Source organism: Chelonia mydas, chromosome 26, assembly GCF_015237465.2.
Source record: "Chelonia mydas isolate rCheMyd1 chromosome 26, rCheMyd1.pri.v2, whole genome shotgun sequence".
NCBI classification, from domain to species: Eukaryota; Metazoa; Chordata; order Testudines; family Cheloniidae; genus Chelonia; species Chelonia mydas.
Genome location: NC_057859.1, coordinates 16018092 through 16037369, shown reverse-complemented (window position 1 = coordinate 16037369; position 19278 = coordinate 16018092). Strand labels below are relative to the sequence as shown.

Here is a 19278-nt window from a genome sequence, read left to right as displayed (position 1 = left end):
ACTTGCTGTGTTTGACACCCACTTTGCTGACTTCAAGCCTTTCAAACTAATTCAAGACGAGCATGGGAAAGGGGCTACAGACCTTTGATTTGCGTAGCTCACAAAGAATGCTTTTAGAAACGACTGTGCAGGTGGCATTTTAATCCAGTTAAGATCCAGGGGCATTTTTTGCCACCGTGTATTTTTGCCATGAGGAAAGTGCTCTGTTGGAAGGGCTGCAGGGAAAAAGGAACATACTTGCACAGGAATTAAAAGGTTTTTGGCAGGAAATTATTACAGAGATTCATCTTATAACAAAATGCTAGCTTCCCAGAGACCCCTTGACCTGCTTACTTAATGTTCCCACAAAGGATCTACCTTTTAAACAGAACGACAAATTAATTTCTTTTATATTGTTAGCAGCAAGACTTTGTATGACTTTGTATTGGAAAAATGTGACTTCTCTTCCTATGGAATTGCGGTATAGTAAAATATGGACTGGCCTTGTCACGGAAAAGCTTTCACACACAAGAGAAGCACTGAAAAGAGGATAGTTATTTAGAACATTGGTCATCTTTTTGGGGCGAATCAAAGGAGGAGGGCTCCCCAGCCAGTGAGCCAGGTTCTTTAGCCAGGGCCTTTGACTATTAATCTCATCCTGAATAAGTAAAAAGTAATGTATGGTGTAGTATAGCAATGTTTTATTGTAACTTTTCTTTAATAAAAAGTTTAGAAGACAAACAAAAGAACTAATTCCAATAGTTTCCTTCAGATTTGGCTTGTTTGGCAGATCTCAGCAAGATCTAAAAATGAAGCCAAGTTTGAAAAAAACAGAGGCGTGGTTTTAAAAGTTAAGAATATTTAGGGATCACTGCTGACATGAGATTCTCCTTTTCCCCCACTTATTTATCTTTAAACAACTAGGAAATTAAATGCAAAACTATATTCCACTGTTACACGCATTCAAGTCAAGAACAACAAAAGTTCATGCTGACCACATATCCTTAACTCTGCCTCCTTGGGTCGTTTGCATTATGATACTGTCATGCCCACATTCTCTTGGATACAAGTGTAGCTGCAGAAATTAAAGACAGTGTTATCCTGGGTTATGAGACCCTGCAGCTGAAGGTTGTGTCAAAATGCAAGCACCTAAGGGTGCAGAGTTGACAGAGAACACAGACGGGGAACTTGGTTAAACTGTTCATTCTGATTTGGGCATGTCCTGACCATTGATCGATTTGTTGTGGAATGTGTAAGCTACATGATTAGCCTCGTTAATGGATGAATGAGGGTGGCAGCATTAGCACGGATCCAGCAGCCCCTCTCCAAACCGGACACAGACTTCCCAGTCTTCCTGGGAACACCAGAGATTCGCTAACCCACAAAGCATTTCTATGCCCCTGTGCTGCCCCCTGCCCTGGCACGGCCTCTGCAGCAGGGCAGAGATAAGGACCATGCAACTGTGTGTTAGAGACCCTCTCTCTGAGCCGTCGGAGAGGCACCTGATGACCTCCCAGGGGTGCAAAGACCCCTGCCGGGCACCTCACCCCATGCTGCATAAAGACCATCCTACCCCTCGGAGTGAAGGCCAGCTTGCCACTCCCACCCTTCTCCCATTGCCTCCCCTGAGCACTATAAACTCATGGCACTCATGAAAATGGCTGGTGGATGAAGAAGTCCCAACAGAAGATCGGGGGATCCTTTGGGCAGGACAGTGGGGTAGAGGTAGGCGGTGTGTCCAGAGGGATCCCCCACATCTGCAGCCTGGCAGAGTGAGCGGGTCGGGCACCAGCAGAGCAGATGCCAGCCCCAGCTGCCCCATGCTGAGTGGCATTCAGCCATATTGCAGAGGTGTGTGTGTGTGTGAGAGAGAGAGAGAGAGAGAGATCACCAGTGCCCCTGTGATGGCTCAGATACAAAAGCCCCCTCCAATGCCCCTCTCTGACCCCCATAACACAGTCCCTTCTCTCTGCCCTACTCGCCCTCCAGGGACCAGCCAGCCAGCTGAGTGCTCCAGCCCTGCGCCCCATGGCAAAACTCAGGGCGGGGGTGGGAAGCGCTCTAATTAGATTTCTCCATAACCTCACTGTGCGGGGAGCAGCGCAAAGAGGTGACACGGCCCCACCATGGGGAAATGCAGAGATGGGGCTGCCTCGCCACAGCCAGCCCAGGGTTCATCACCCGCCACCCGTCCCAGAGCAGGGCGGGTGGCTCTGCAAGAGCAGCGGGGCACAGAGCCGGGGCGGGGCTATGCAGAGAGAGGGACAGCGGGAGAGCTGGCTGAGTGGCTGAGCTGCGGGGCCACGAAGACAAAGCCTGGGGGGGGGGGGGGGGGGGCTGCTCCCAGCACAGGGTGTTGCGGAGGAGAAGGCTCTCGTGGTGCCAGTGCCAAAGACAAGGCAGGAGCTGAGTGGAGAAGCAAATGACTCAGGGCCCAATCCTGCCCCTTTTGGAGTCATGACAGGCAGGCAAGGACTCCATTCCCACTTGTAAATGACCTTGCAAGGCAATGGAAGGTCTGCCCTGGACTCCCCAACAAGCTGACAGGTATGGAGACCTAGGAGGGCAGGCGTGAGATGGATCCTACCACAAATGGGGAGACAGGGGCTGCTGGGGCCCCCTGCTGCAGACAGCAGTAGCAGCCTCCGGGAGTGGACCCTGCCAAGGGCGGGTGGAGGAGGCTGCATTTAAAGGGGAGGGGGAGGAGAAACAATACACAGGGTCAAGGAACATGACAGGAACGACCACGCTCTGCCCCACCCAGCAGCTCCCCAGGTCACCCTGCCGCTCCAGCACACACCCAGCTGCCAGGCTCCAGGGCAAGGCCACGAGGTTCTGCACCAAGTGGCCACCCTGTTGATCCAGCCTGTGCTGCTGTCAGTGCCCTGGAAGGAGCCGCCAGCTGCGTGTTTATTCTGTGGGAGGTAAAACGGGGAGGGGAGTTGCTCTTGGAGTTGACAAAGGGGTTCTCTGCCTTCTGCTTCAGAGCTGCTGATGCCCCTCAATACTGACTCGCAGCCCCCTGCAACCCTAGCCCTGGGTTTCCCCGTCACAGCTCTGCCAGTGCCCCTCAATCTCAGCCTGCAGTCCCTGCTAGCCCAGCTGTGGGCCTCTCTTCTGCAGAAACTCCAAACAGAACCAGTCTGTGTGATATAAACACCGGAATCACACTCCTCGGCCGGTGCCCAGAGCAGAATTGGGCACACCAGAGCACGGGGCAGGAGGGAGCAGGACAGAACAAAGGACCTTGGTACAAACGGGCAGCCAAGGGGCAACATGACACAAATAAGCATCCAGCCTGGAGCTGCTCCATCTCCAGCTGGGATCGCGGAGGCAAGAAATCCCCTGGTGGGCCATTCTGGAATAAGCTGTCCACAGGGGACATCCCTTCCTGACCCTGATCAGCAGCTGGCTCATACCCCTAGCAGGAGGATGTGTACCAGTGCCAGGGGAGTGTATGGTGCCCCTCTGGGTCACAAGGAGCAGACAGAAAAGGGTTACGGGGCTGGGAGGTCATCCATCCCCTGCCCGGTCACATTATCCAGATACATGGTCAAGGCTCCTGTCAATCATTACTCTTGCCCGCCTGTCAATCATTACAGAGCTATCCGGTGGCAGTGAGTCCCACAGGCTAATTATGTCCTGGGTTGATCTAAGGTCAAGCAAAGCTCTTTGGAGCAGGTGGAACAAGTTAAACAGCACTAGAGCTGGCAAGCGCTTAGAGTGCCTCCCAAGCGGTAGCACAGGTGACTCCATGCGGGGCACTCTCCTCTCTGAGTCGGGGTGGCTCTGCAGCCAGGAGTGGTAACACTGAGGGTCCTGCCCCCTGTGCGTATGGGTAGGGCTCACTGGCGCTTTTTGCAAGAGGGTGGGCACTAAACCTGCTGTCTGGCCCAAACCTCCTTGCTGGGGGGGTTTCCTGCCCGGCGTCATGTTGCTGTGCATGGCACCACCCCAGAGGTGGCCGCAATGTGCCAGAGTGGAAGCTGCAGAGAGCTGGGGGAAACTTACTCACAAGGGGTCCATTTGCTGGGGAGCAGGTCAGGTAATGGGGGTCAGCACCAAGCTTGCCCAGAGAGCCCTGCAAGGTGGCTTGAGCACTAGAGGGGTGATCAGAGCCACTCTGGCTAGCACGGCTAAGCCTGGGAGGGGCTTGGACACAATAGCAGGGGTGAGGGAGGGTGCAGGGTGTGCCTCGTGGTGGTGGTGGTGGGTAGTCTGCTTGGCTCCCCCAGCTCCTCTCTCTGCCTGGGCATCAGAGAGCGTTTGCCAGGCAGGGCTCCCCTGCCCAGCTGGGCCTTTGGACTGGGACAGTGGGGGGCTAAGTGCAGGGTGGGGACAGGCTGCTCCCCTGGTGCTGCAGGGGCATGGCAGCCCCAGCCCCACGCATATCAGGCTACAATGTAGAGGGGGTGCTGCGACCATCTGTCTCTAGGTCCTGGGGCTCCCAGCCTGCTTGCAGCCAAGCCCATGCCTCCCTGCTCAGCTTGGGGGGAGGTGGGAAGGAGCAGCTGGCAGCTCCAGCAGGGGCAGTGACTAACCCTTCCATGGGGCCCTGAGTCACTGGCGCGGCCCCATGACCTGTGACCGGCTCCACGGGGGGAGGCCGCAGTGCCCAAAGCCTGGGGCCTTGGCATGGAGCCCTGGGGTGCTCTCTGCCTCCCTGTCCACATGCCAAGGTGGCATTCTGCCCTCCTCACCCTGCTATTGCTGTTCCTGCCCCATCTGGGCCTGCAACTGTGCAAAGCGGTGGCAAGGGGTGGAAGCCCCGCCATGGCTCCCTGACACACAGGGGCACCAGAGCTTGCTGGTAGAGCTGTGGACACTGTAGCTACCAGACTCTGGCTGCCCTGATGGGAACAGGAGGGAGCCCAGGCATTGGGCATACAGAGACCCATCCAGGTGCTGATGCGCCTTGCCACCACCCATGGGGCCTCAGTACCCTGTTTCAGACCCAGGGCCACCCATCAGCAGCTGGCCTCTCCTGCACTCTGGGGCATGGCCCAGTGTCTCCCCCTCCCATTGTTCCCACAGCCTGGCCCAGTGTCTCCCCCTCCCATTGTTCCCACAGCCTGGCCCGCGCCAGGGCAGAGCTCTCCGGGTACGGCCACGCCGATTGCCTTGGCCCTACTCCTGCTGGGCTGCTGGCACCTGGAGCAGGGCCATGGCACATCCTGCCGCTCTGACCCTGGCCCGGGCACCGCGTTCCCATGGGGTTGGGAGGAGGGAAGGGCAGGGGAAAATGTGCTGTCCTCCAGGAGCTGCTCCCAGTTCAAACCAATGTCCAGCAGTGGACAAGTTTAAACCAGCTTCTCCCCAGCGTGGGTAGCAGCTGGTGCTCTCTTAAACTCCAACTCCATGCCAACGCTTGGCAAGAAAGGGATGTCCTCAGTGCTGGCCCAGGGAGGAGTCTGGAGAGCAAAGAGTCAAGGGGAGAATGCCCCCCTGCCCAGCAACATCTGGGGAGGGGCCTGGGTAGAGGGGACAGTTCTGTACGTACATGCTCACCCCAGGTGCTCATTAGGGAAAATGAGGCACAGGGCGAGGTCCTTGCACCTGAGTCCCCTGCTAGTTGCTGGGCAGGGATGCCAGTTTGTCATGAGCCCCGTGCATTAGCCTTTCACAAAATAGCAGAGAGAATCCAATCCCCCCGCATCCCCATCCCAGGGATGAAGGCCTAAGTGGGATGGCTGTGGGCCCCTGTGCCAGGGGGTACCCTGGGGGCTGGGGGAGATGAGGCTTCTTCCCCAGCCCTCACCTGGAGGAAGGGACCACTCTCCCCTCTTCTCCATGGCACAATTCTCTGGTTTCTTCATGCTGCTCCTCCTGGGGAGCTGGGCTTGGGGGGCGGGCTGCCCTAAGCCTGCCAGGGCCCCTGCGGGAAGGTGGTTTCTTAACTGTCCTGGAGGGCTGGGCAGCTCGGACCCTGCGGGTGCCGTGTAGAATGCCGGGAGGGGAAACGACACGACCGCAGTGCTGGGCCCCTGTAGCTGGCTGGAGGGGAGGAAGGGTGAGCTGTGCTGCAGGCCCCTCCAGGCGGGCCTGCCCCTCGCTCCCTCGTGCTGACCGGCTGCCTGTGCACGGCTCCCCTGCAGTGCACATCTGAACTCTCTGTGCTTCTTGCAGAACGTATTCCTGGAACAAGGAAACAGCCTGTTCCTTCCCAGGGATTATAGCCCAGGAGGCACCGCAGGAGAGGGAAGGGGGGGGCTGACCTGTGAATCAGCGGCAGGGCACCGAGGCCTCCTCCCTGCGCCCAGGGGCACAGGTGAGCTTTGCTACCTTAACCCCTTCCTTCTGCAACAGGCCTGAGGCCCTCTCTGCTCCTGGGGGAGGCCAGCCTTGAGAACTGGCAAAGCTGCTGGAGGCCAAAGCACACGGAACCATCCCAGTGCAGTCCTCTGTGGATCTGTCAGCAACTCCACCCGGGGGTGGGATGCATGGGGAAAAGTGGGGTAGGTGTCCTGGCACCCCCAGAGGCACTGGAACCTTGCCCACAGACGAGGCCACTGAAGCAGCAGGACAGAGACTGCTGGTCCTGATGTGCACCGAGCCACTAGGCTCGAGGGAAGCAGCACTGGCCTGGAGCTAGGGGCCTCACGCTGCGGGCGTCCGGCTCAGCCGCTCCACGCTAGCAGCTGTGGAGGAAACTCCCTCTGTCATGTCGCCCCTGCGTGGGCTCTAATCCTGCAGCCACCCTCCCCACCCTGCTGAAGCAGGGATCCCCAGGATCTGCACACACAGGCCTCTGTGCATGTGAGGCTGTGGCCAAGCTCATGGGGTTTAATGATTTCTGACTGGGACTACTAACTTATTTCCAGCTCCTGGGAGAGTCCAGGAGCTCCTCCCACAGCCAGTGCTTCTGCCCCAGTCCCCACAGCGCCCCCTGCTGGGAGAGGCTGGGGTTGGAGTAGCTGAGAGCTCCCCCCCACAGCCAGTGCTCTGCCCCTGCTGAAAGAGGCCAGGGCTGGAGTAGCCAGGAGCTCCTTGCACTCCCACGCTCTTTCCAGCAGATCCCCTCTGTAGCTGGTATGGGGCGGGGGGGGGGGGGGGGGTAACCTCTCTGGGGAGGTTCCAGGGCCTGGGATGCTGCATGCTCCGTGGCATGGGGGGCGAGGGGGAAAAGAGGTGCCTTCCCCTCCCACACCAGGGGCAGATTCTAGGGCTCGGCGCATGAGCCCAATGGGCACAGCTCTCCCAGCCCCTCAGGGCCAGGCTGTCCCGGGTGGGAGAGATCAGCACCGGGGGCCCAGGCACCTGGAAATGCAGTTGCCAGTTGCTGAGGCAGTGGGGGAGGGGAAGGAGGGGGTCACAACCGGATGTGCCTTGGCGGCTGCAGTTCCTGTGCAGGCCCCGGAGGTCTCCACACCCCCGCGCAGGGCAGAGCGCTGCAGTCTCCACACACAGCTGCTCAGGGTAGGGTGGGGGGAGGGATGGGGTGTTGCCCAGCAAACTGTGCCGGGCACAATCCCATGGCCCCTTCTGCTACGGAATCCCCCCAGGCACGCCAGGAGAGAGCTCACTCTGGAGCATGGCGTCCCACTGGCAAGGGAGAGGTGCCTGCAGCCCACAGGAGGGTCAGACCACCCGCACAGCTAGTCAATGGCTGATCTCCACTGGGCCAGCGCCTGGCCAAAGGAGGGGGGGATGAGGATGGTAAGTGGAGGCACAAGGGGGGGATTAGTAAGAATGGGGGTGACATTAAGGCTGAATAGTGGAACTGCTGGCTCCAGCAGGCTGCAGGGTTGTCTCCTGGGATGCTGGAGCATGGGGATTTTGAACTGCGAGCACTGGGGCAAGATCTGAGCCTTGCGTGTTGGGGAGCCCCCCCATGTTAGGGATGCAGCATCCCCATCTGGTGCCTGGGGGATGGGATTTGCCACCTCTCCGCTCCCCGCCCTTGGTCCTCTCCAGCAACTCTCTCTGCTGGGCAGCCTGGTGCCAAGGGATGGATCCATGCAAGTCACTCTGTGCACTGAGCTCTCAGCCAAGAAGCAGCCATGACACCTTTGTGTGCAGCCAGCCAGGGCAGGTAACCTGATCCTGGGAAGCGGAGAGGCGCCCCAGCCCTGCCCAGCAGAGGCCAGCTGGCAGCTTGCCAGGAACCCAAGGGCTGCGGCTCTTTGGCATGAAGCACAGATGGCAGCTGCCCTTGTGTTTAACATGGAGGTGCAGGCCCTGGCAACAACAGCGCCCAATGGCACTGCCCTCCCTGAGCCCCACTGGTTGGGAGGAGAAGGGCAGCATGCTGGGGCAGGGGGCAGACACTTGTGCAAGCAGGACCCATGCTGTGGGGGGGATAGCACCAACAGCAAAGCAGGTGGTCTGGGTTCCTGCCCCATAACAGCAGTGATGGGCACAGGTCCAGCATCGAGAGACATGGCAGCGGTGCCTGGGCTCCCTTGGTTTAATCACAGGTAGAGTGTGGCTCTGCTGAGCATAGCGACCCCACAAGTGCCATGTGCCCAGCCATTCCAGCACCATGCCATCACCTTACCACCTGCCAACTCCCCCAGGGCCTGGCACCAAAGCCCCTTGGCTAGGGTCCCATGCACAGGGCACTTCATGAGGGGCAGAGTGCGTGCAATGCACTGCGGCTATTGTCTGCCTCCCTGCAGAACAGAGTTCGGGTGGCCCTGAGAGGCCGGGCATTAATCCAACTCCTGGGCCAAATGCTGGGCCTGACTAGCAGAGAACGCCCCCAGTGCTCTGCCAAAGATCCTGCAGGCTAAGTCCTAACTTTGGCGATACCTGCAAAGCCCCCCCACACCTTGCAATGCCAGCCCTGATCCTGGACCTCATTAACCACATCTACTGATGGGGCGGGAGCCCAGCTAGGCTCCAGCTGGCTCTCCCAGAGCACAGGCTGTGCAAGGGCTCACAGGAGCCGGAGGTGACTAAAGGTAGCAGATCCAACTCCGATATGCTGCGGGGGCACCGAGCAGGGATCTGCTATGGGGAAGCAGCTCCAGGGCTGAGGACTCGGCAGAACCTGGGTTGGCACTGGATGGGCCCAGAGTGCAGGATGGGTGGGTGGGCCGGCCTCTCCCCTCCAGGGATGGCCAAGGTAGCACATCCCCTCCAACACTCCGCGGGAGCAGGGGGCACACGCAGGCCAAATGGGGATGGCTAGAGAGTCGCATGGCTGGATTGAGTGCTGGTCGCAGGAGCTGGCTGGAGAGCCCTGGATGCTGGGCAGATACAGGCAGAGCAGCCTGCTTCCACCGCCATGTCCCCCCTTCCCTGGAGGAACCAGCCAGTCTCTGGGGCTGGGGGGTCCTGGAACCCTGCGGAAGCTGCCAGTAAATGGCAGCTGACAGGGCAGTACCATGTGCACTGAGAACGCGAGGGGTTAAGTGACCCCCACTGCTGTCCCCAGCTCTCTAGGTCCTTCTCTGGCCCAGGATGTCGGAGCTTTGGAACACACTGATCCGGTTGGCACCTGCAACCTGTTGTCACGCTGCAGCGGGATTCTCACAAAATGGGGGGCTCCTATCACCTCAGTGGGGCCCGATCCCATAGGCGAACTCTGAGCAGGCTGGAGACCTGCTAGTCCCGCAGCAGGAGGGCTGGACACAGGTGGGGCAGAGCATCCTGGTGCTGCACAGAGAACGAGCGAGGGGGTAGGCATAAGAGAGGCACTGAGCTGGAGGAGGGACAGACACAGGCTGGGCTGCCAGGGCACGGCCCAGCTAGGACGGCTGGCCTGGCTGATGTGTGTGACCCCAACAGACGATTCAGGGATCCCAAGTGGAGGGAGGCATCAACCTCCAGCCTCTCAGCTGCTTAGGTCCCACGCCTGGGGCAGGTCTTTGCTCATTATCCACCTGGGTGGGACCTGGACTGAAATGGGTTGGGAAAGGCCCCCACACCAATTCCCTGGGTTCTGACAGGGCTCGAGTTCAGAATAAAACTGGCCATTTTCATCCTAGAAACGATCACACATGGCTTGCACACGCTGTCTCTGACACACACATGCTGTCTCATGCTCTCCCAGTGACACACAAACACCCCAGTGTTTCTCCCCTTTATCCTGTAAATAACAAAGCTGATCTATTTGAACTAGAGTTGGAGGGGGGGTGGCAGCAGCAGAAGCCTGAGCATCTCTGGGAGCTCCTGGTGCTGGTGGGCTGGGACATGGCGGAGTCACACACACACACACTCTCCCCAGGAGCCTGTGCTGCCCCCGCAGCGGGTGATGACACACACCAAGGGGATCATGCTAATCAGTACCGAGAATGCCAGGAATGAGCGTACCAGCCACCCACCCACCACTCCCTGCCTGGCCAGATCCCCAACCCATCCCCCTGCAGGGTACTCACACACCCCTAGGCAGTGGAGGGGGAAATCACAGGGACTTTCCACACTGACCCCCCCTCCCGGGGTCTGACAGGGACTTTCCACACTGACCCCCCCACTCTCCAGGACCATGGGACTCTCCCCACCCCCCACACAGATGTGTACACCCAACGCTGGACAGGCTCCATCCTCATGGGACAAGACACCCTGCTGGGGGTCCCTGCGAGGGCTGGAGGAGAGTGGGAAACACAGAACACAAGCCTAGGGGCTCAGGCTGGGTTGGGGCCCTGGTGCCAGCTGGCCAAGGGGCTGAGAACAAGGCTGGGGAAGGTGGGGTCTGCTCTCTCTGTGCTCCCTGCTCCTCTGGCACTGGCCCCGGTTGTGCCTCCTTGGCAGCACCCGGAAGCTCTCTACGGCTCTGCTAACAGTTGGATGCAGGAGCAGGATGGGGCAGGGGAGGGGCAACAGGCTGAGCCGGGAAAGGAGCAAGGCCAGAGGGCAGCCTCCTACCGCAGGGTAGCGAGAGGAGCTGCACCTAGATGCCTCCGTTTCTTGCCCCTCAGGTACTAGCCTTACCGGGGATCCTACTCCCATAACTCGCTGCGGGGTTCCTGGTCATCCTCACACACAGGGGCAGGGCACGGAGCACTGGTGATGTCGGGGCCCCACACAGAGCTGCTGAGAAGAGTCTCTCCCTCCCCCAGGCCCGCCCCAGGAGCCTGGGGTAATTCCAGGCTGATGCCTGGGTTTCTGCTGTGGGCCAGATGCAGACACTTTCAGTTCCCTCTGGTCTCTGCTCCTGGTGGGAGGTGCGAGCCCCAGGGCAACTGTGACACCCAGAGTGGCTGAGCCAGAGCTCGGCTGCCCTTCCCACAGAGTGGGGCATCAGATCTGCTCTGACCCAGATTCCCAGGGGCCTGAGGCACTGCAATCAATCAGGGAACGAAACGCGGGGCCGGCTCCGCGTGTGGCCCCTGGCCGTTCTCCCCGCCAGAGCCTCCTCCTCTGCAGGGCCCACCTGCCATTTCCGATCAGCCCCCAGCAGCGACGACACCCCTTCGCCCCCCCGCCCTTCAGGGTCTTCAGTGACAGGGCAAGATCTGAGGTGCCGGTCACATCGCAGCCAGTTCCCCTTGAGCTGTGTTGTGGTGGGGGGGGGTGGGCGGAAAGAGATATGTGCACTTGCTGCCCCAACCCCCTCGACACGAAGGTCCCTTCCAGAGGGACCCTCCCCATCCCTCCCCAGATGGTGGCCTGGAAAGCGATGGGGTCAAAGTTCAGGGTCAGAGATTCCCCGCTGGGTGTTTAAGGCACTATCTTAGGTGACACAGCCCCACCCTCCTCCCTGGGGATGCCTTCCACCCCAAGGGATGGAGGCCAGGGTCGCCCTGGATGCAGCTCAGAATTTACTCAAAATTCCCTTCCCAGGTCCACCCCCCTTGTAGGAACAAACTGGGAAGGGGCAGACTCCAATTCCCCCACCCCACCCACAGGAGCAGCAAGGAGAGATAGGCCCAATCCCCCCAGGGCCTACCAGGCAGAGCCCCTCATGCAATGGGAGCGGTTAGCCTGACCCCACCCCCATAGGGAGGGGGCATCTCCCACTCAAAGAGACTGTCTGTGCCATCAGAGGCTCCTTTGTCATGGAAAAGAATCTGTGTGCTGGCCCCAGCACCTTTCACTTCCATCACCCCCTGGTAGTGCCCCAGTGGGCCCGGGTCTTGTAACACACATGGGCAGGCGCGCGCGCACACACCCCCCCCTCCTCCTCGGCACATGCACGTGACCCCCCCCCAGACACACACCAGGACACATGCAAACACATGCTCTACTCCTATTGCTCCCAGTCCTGGAAGGGACCTTTCAGGGCCAGGCAAGGCCATAGCCATGAGAGGTTCCGGCCAAGCAGTCCCTGGGAGGTTTCTCTCCTCAGCTGCCCAAGGCCCTGTGACTCTGCTGGCGCTCGTTAAGCCACCCTCCTGCAGGCTGGCTTGGCCATGCTGGAAACTTTTCTGGGATCACAGCCTCTCCGACTGGGGGACTCCAGCCACCCACTCCCTAAGGGATCTCTCCCCACCGGGGCATGAGGCACTGAGCAGCCTGGCACCAAGCTCCAGGCTCGGGAGCTGATCTCCAGTCGTTCTGACACTGGCTGGGGCAGCAGCTATATATCCAGAGCCACGACAGCACATAAATCCCCATTTATCCTCCTGGCCTGGAGCGGGCGTGTAGAAACGGCAGTTTGGTTATGAGTTCTAGAGAGGCTGCTGGTTTCGGGAGCCTGATGTGAGACTCCGGGGAGCAAATTTTCTGCAGTGCTGGGACCTCGCAGCTCCCAGTCAGGGAAAACGTCCCCTGGATGGATATCTGAGGGCCAACCGGCCCAGCAAAATGGACTGTGCTGGGACGCTGACTTAGGATGCTGAGAGACTGGGATCCAGTCCCCCCTTAACCTTCTGCATTGAGCTAAATAGATGGAGCTCCTGGAGTCTCTCACTAGAAGGCAGGTTTTCTAATCTTTGAATCATTCTTGTGGCTCTTCTCCACCCCCTTCTCCAGTTTATCAACATCCTCCTTGAATTGTAGGCACCAGACCCAGACAAAGGATTCCAGCAGTGGTTGCACCAGTGCCAGCTACAGAGGGAAAAGAACTGCTTGGCTCTGACTCCATATTCTGCTGCATCTGTGTCCCAGGATCGCATTAGCCCTTTTGGCCACAGCGACGCACTGGGAGCTCGGGTTCAGCCGACTATGGAGGTACAGCACCTGGCACAAAGGGCAAAGACTAGCTAAGCCATTACACCATTACAGGAAGATTGGAGCAAGGGCTTCCCCATGCCATAGTACCTAATGCCAGGCACCCACAGCACCCTGAGCCCAGGAGGGCAGAAAGCAGTGCTACAGCCCTGAACACACAGACTGTTCTGGAGCCAGTGGTCTAACTCAGGAGCCTTCCCCATGACACAGCTTTCACCCAAGGATCTCCAAGCCCTTTACAGACAATAAAGTATAACCACCCCTGTGTTAGCGATGCAGATGCTGAAAAACAGAGAGGTGATGTGGCTAGTCCAAGAAGACAGTGGACTGCACAATCCAAGCCTTCAAATCCCCCCCAGTGTAACCACTGCAAAACACTCTCCTAGAGCTGGGAATGGAATCCAGGCATCTGGGCTCCCATGCTCACACTCACAGAGACACCAGAGGATTCAGGGAGGCTTCCATTCCAAACCTGCCTTCTCAGTTGCTTGTAACTTTTCAGTTCAAACTCAGCTGTTGGCCTTTTTTGGGGACCCGGGGGGGGAGAGGGGGGAAGAGGGTCATTCAGATATTTTTCACTCCCTTTGCTAATGGAAGGGATATGCTCCCCAGAGCCCACACATTCCCTCTGCTTTATGATTCCCAAGAGCTTGACACTTTCCCCAACACAGCTCAGTAGCCTGGCTCTGTAGCTCGCTCTTTCTTTGGCTTTGCAGCCAGCCACTTGCGCACTGCCTGATGGCACAGGAATGCTCTGGCAAAGGTCTACAAAACAAGCCACGGTAGAGCAGGTACACCACCACCCTGAGCTGACAGATCATAGGAGTCTCTGCAACAGTGACTGGAAGCATGAAGGCGGTGGTTTGATTGCCTTGGAGTCTAACTGCTAAGCAGCTCTGTGCCTGGCTAGCATTCAGAGGGGAGACCACTGGGGCATGAGACTGCTCTAAGATATGGTTCAGCAAAGGTTGGGGACCCCATGTGTTCCTGGCCTCCCCCAAGAGGAAGCAGATTGCCCTTTGGTCCATGGATGCCCTGTCCTGTGCTTGCTTTCTCGGGGTCCCCATGGGTCAAGATCAGACTCATCACGTGGCTGCAGGCATCTCTGCCTGAGCAGCACATCCATACAGTCCCGGCCGTTGAGCGGGGCCAGGTGCTGGTCCCACTGATCGCAGGTGAGGGGCCGTCACACAGATGCTGACTGCTTGTTTTCTTGGAGCTACTGGCAGCCGGTTCCATTGCTTGACACAGCCTGGCCAATTCACTAGGGAGCAAGATTAATGACAGATGGGCTCCACCGCCCACTTACCTATGGCTGGCCTGTGTGCATCACATCACTTCACATTCCTTTACTCCCCTCACCACCCCTCACGCTCAATCCAGCCTCTGCTGTCCCCCGACCTCCTGCCAACCAGGCAGCCGGGGATGCAGCACACCCTGACCTTCCAAGACACTCACCCGGGGCCCGCCCACCATTATATAAGTGGGTGGGTGGATGAGCTTCGGCTTAACCTAGTTACCTAGTGAACTACTGCCAACACGCAAGCTGTGAACCTGCCAGGACAGCGGGCACCGCACCCAGTGGGGGAGGCGGATAGGGAGTCTGCTGCTGTTCTAGCAACAATGAAGGGCAGAGCAGGGGACCGGGGAGAGTTTCATCCGGTTATTACAGCTGAGGGCTCTGTCCCCTGGGATGGCTGCTGGTGGTCCAGGCTAGGGGGCCTGGAGTTAGACCTTCTCCCCACAGCTAACTCAGCCTTCTGGCCCTCCTCTCACAGCTCTGCCCCCCTGCAGCCCCACATGATATGACCGGCATATCTGGCCTCCTGCTGGGCAGGAGCCCAGGGCTCCAGCAGCAGTCACATTGTGAAGGGGGCAGTCATGAAGGAGCCATGCATCCAGGGAGTTTCTGGCAGTGCCGAAGCAGACAGCAGAGCAGCCTGCACTGCCAAGCTCAGGATGGAGTTCAAGATCCCCAGATGTGGAGCTGAAAGTCTAGGTGGAGATGTCACTGGGAAGAGGTCTCCCTCTTTCCCAAATCCCTCCTGCTGGTGGAAATCTGCTGCCCAGGACAGGAGGGAAGCCACAGGAGTCTCTCAAAAGTGGGGAAGGGGAGGATATTCTCTGTGAGTCTTGGCCATAACAATCGCCACACGTGGGCACCACTCAAAAAAGAGGCCTGGTGTTGGAAGGTGCCAAGCCCCCAACCCTACAGCCACCTCTGGCTTCGCCATGGATTCCAGTGCCTCATTTTTGACCCCTCCCATGTGTGGGTGGGACGGTGAGGGGCCAACACACTGCGATTACCCTCGAGAGCTAGTCTACTGGGACACTACCTATGCAGAGTCACCAGAACTTGAGCCCATTCATAGCAGTGGGACACGAACTTGCCTTGACCACAGCTCTGGATCATCTCTCATCTGCGGGACCAATGCTAGCAGCTCTTAGGAAACCAGGGAACAAAGTCACACCACAGCAGTAGGCTCCACATCCCAGCGCATCCCACAGTGCAAACCAACCAACCCTTTCCAGGAGGTCAAGCTACAGCGCCCAAGGGGTGGCGCCAAAGTGACAAAAGATGGGCATGCCAGGCCAGGGCTGAAGCTAGCGGACTCTACAGAAGACACTTAAGCAGAGGCCAGGCCTGCAGGAGGGTGGGGGTGGGTGGGATTTAGGAGCCCGGAGGTCAGGAGACATTCCCCGTGTGCACCGTGTTACGCTGCCGGCAAGGCTAGGGCTGGGCCCAACAAGCTGGGCTGGTGGATCTGCAGCACTGCTGGCAGCCAAAGCACCGGGCTAGCCAGGTTGCCTGACTGGGCTGCAGTCCTTGGTGTCCCAATAGTGGGAAGAGCGTGACCCTGCTCAGCCAAGCGTTACCCCGTGGTCAGGTGTCCACAGAGATGCAAAGAGACTGCCCAGGGGGGCCAGATACCATACTTCAGCCCCCCAAACACTCATCACAGTAAATATCCCTAGCCACACCGCCCCACAATGAGCTCCCCCTCCAACCTCCTGCCACTTGTCCCAACCTGGCCTGGATCTCCGCCGAAAAAACCCAATGCATTGGTATAAAGCCGTCCCAACACTGGGGTAAAATGGACCAGCGTAGAGACCAAACCAAAAAAGACACGTGCAGCAGTCGCCCCGTCCTGTCTGCAGCCTCTCAGTCCACCCAGCTGTGATAAACTTGGGGTTCTGCCCGCACCCCTTCTGAATCATGGCTGATTTTATTCAATTGGATCATGAAATCCCTGGTAGGAAAAAAGCCTCTGGGTATGTGGATCGCCCATCAGTGAGCAGGGCTGGGCCCCCACAGTGACCAATCAGCACCCACCGATCCTCTGTCCAAAGTAAAACATCCCCAGAAGCCAAGAGCTGCTGCTGCTGGGTGGGCGGCTTGTCCCCAAGGCCCCAGCAAAGCAAGCAGCCTCTTTGGAGGGTCACATCCATGCCCGTGACTCATGGGTCTGTGTCACACCAGAGGAGGAAAAGGCAACACTACAATGCCAGATGCACCCTGCAAAGGCAGGCAGCCCCCACCCACACCACCTGGAGAGACTGTGTGCTCCCAGCCCAGCATCCTCCAAGCTGGGAAATGCGGTGGGTGGGTCAGGCCTAACCAGGAGATGCCAGCTGGACCTGCGATGGCCAGTCTGCAGGAGGAGAGATTCCTCCCCTTGCCAAGGCATGCCAGACAACAGCAAGAAGGCAGAAAACCTCTGCTGGCACAGGGGATAGGCCATTGATTGGGCGCTGCTAGGCAGAAACCAGAAGCAGTCTGCAGCTCATTCACCTAAACCAATACGCCACAGATACACTGTCCAGGGCCTGAAAACCGGCTGGAACAGCCCGAGTGTCAATCTAGGACAAGCTCAAGGATTCCGCCCCCCCCCCCCCGGCCCACGGCCTCTCCCTTCCCAGCCATCTGCACTCAGATGGGCCGGAGTCCTGCCAGGCCTGGAGCCGACAGGGGGGAAGCCCCCAGACCGCAGGCACTGGCTGGAAACCCCCAAGCCCACTCCCACGCAGAGGAGGAAGCCTCGCGTATGAATTCCCAGCAACTCTGGGCTCTCTGGCAGCTCTCGCCACCCCGGGAGCCCCCCCAAGACCGCGGCCTCGGCCAGCGCCAGGATCAGCTGCAGACCTGTCCCCGCTCTATGCAGGGCTCTGCAGGCAGCCAGCCCCCGACCCACCCTGGGCACAGCAAAGACGGCCCGTTCTTCCGGCTCCCCAGGCATCCCCCGAAGGGGTCCTGCCCAGTGCCCACCTCGCCTTGCCCAGCTATGCCCGGAGGAGCGTCCCCCGCAGCACCTCCAGAGCCTGCCACACACTGCGCCGGCGGCAGCAGCTGGGCGGCCAGCGGGAGCCCCGGACGGCGACCCCGCTCCTACCCCCCAGCTGGCACCCGACCCACCTCGCCCATGGCATCAGCTCTGTTGCTATGGAAACTCACCTTTCCTGGGCATCCATCAGCCCGAACCCGAATTCAACCGCAACCAGTAGCATTTAAAAAAAAAATGGCAGCTCCCCAGGCGGAGGGGGGAGGAGGAGGAGGAGCCGGGGGACCCCCCCGGCCCCGCCCTGGGGCAGCCTGCTCCAGCGCCCCCCCCCGGGTCAGCAAGCCCCCCCCCCCATGCCTCCTTCCCCGCGGGCAAGCGGGCCGCTTGCAAAGGATTTTCCTTCTAGGCAACAAAGGAGAGGGCGCAAAATATCCCCCCCTTCCCGACGCGCTGGCCTCGGGGGGCGCCGCCCCCAGCGGGTACCCCTTTGCCCCAGCCCGGGGACAGCAGCCCGGGGACAGCACTGCTGCCCAGCCCCGATCCCCCCCGGGCCCTGCGCAGCCCCCGCTCCGGCCCAGCCACTTACCTTCCAAGGAGACAAAAATGGCCCTTTGCCTTCCTCGCCCTCTTCCTCCCTGCGCGGCGCGGCGCGGCTGGGGCGGGAGGCGGCTCACTGAGCCTGCTGCTGGCCCGGCTCCATGGCTGGGGGCTCGGCGGCGGGGGGGGCTCGGCGGCTGCAGCTAACAAAGCCCTGGCCCTGCGGCCCCTCGGTGCTCTGCCTCCGCTCCTGCTGCCGCCGCCGCCGCCTGAGCCACCGCGGGGCGAGTGAGCCGCTGCGCGCAGCTCCCCACCTCCATCCTGCCTCCCTCCCCGCTCCGATTGCACAATAGCAGCCCGGCAGCCTCATCAATATTCATAGCCTGCTGGAGGCTGAGCCTCCCTCCCCCACCCAGGCGAGAGCAATGGAGCTCCTATCTGGAGGCACGGGATGGGGGGGGAGTTGGCTGCAGCCCCCCACCCCCACTCTGGGTGGGGAAGGCAAACAAAGGGCTTTGCTCTCTGCTGGAGGCCAGGCTGGCTGCACAGGGGCGCTGGGATTTCAGCCCACACAGAGAAAGGGCAACCGTGTGCCCCCACCGGGGTTGCCACCTCTGTGGGCATCCCTCACTTTTGAGGACAGTGTTCTGGGGGCTCCGCACACCTCGCTGTGGGCTCGGGATCATCCCACGTGACCCGGTTGCATGCCTACCTCCCAGCCGCCCATCCCTGGCATTGTGACCTGCCAGAGAGGAGGGCCTCAGCTACAGCTCCCCATGGGAGTTTGGAGCCTAAATAGCCTGGGGATCCAGGCCTTGGCCCTTTTGCTCATACCTAGGCTTCGTTCCTTATGGCAGCCAAGACAATGCTGCCACCCACCCCTGACGTGTGTGCACCCGACTCTGCTCCCCAACACAGCACCTTATGCAATTCAGGCAAAACACCCCAGCGGCCCCGCATCCAGGCACTCCATCCCTAACAGTCTCCCACGCTCACCAGCCGGGACACAATCCCCAGATGAAAAGCACAGCTATGTATTATTGTTATGAACATAACACCCCCATCCCCACACACACACCCCTGGTACACCCTGCATTGAATGAGCCATTGAATGCTCTGTACAGTAGAGATTCAGGTGCAGTATATTGTAGAAACGTCTCTGAATGTAAACTCCCCCAAGGCCCTGGTAGCCCCATGGACCAGCAATGACATAGAACACCCACAGGCATAAGGCCCCCTCTGAGTAATAGCCTGTGGCAGGAGATGTCAGATGAGGGGGGCAAGAGGAGGTTTGGCCAGGGCAGTCCTTTGACCTGATGTTTTCCTGCAGCTGCAGCCACCATGGTGCTATGATGGTGGAACATGCACAGGGCTTGACTCAGGCCCTGAACAGGAGAGGCAGCACTGCAGGGAAGAACCCATCCCC

General features: G+C 59.5%; 1 protein-coding gene across 4 annotated transcripts in view; it reads right to left on the bottom strand.

Moving 5' to 3' along the window:
- Positions 1-18219, bottom strand: part of ZMIZ2 (zinc finger MIZ-type containing 2) — a 43907-nt gene extending 25688 nt beyond the window's left edge. The window contains exon 1 of one of the 4 annotated variants that reach the window (XM_037886397.2): positions 17902-18219. The gene's annotated coding sequence lies outside the window, so the exon portion shown is untranslated. Of the gene's footprint in view, positions 1-17488; positions 17561-17901 lie in introns of those variants that run through there. The other 3 variants (XM_037886396.2, XM_043536253.1, XM_037886395.2) reach the window with 3 other exon arrangements.
- Between the last annotated feature and the right edge of the window lie 1059 nt (positions 18220-19278).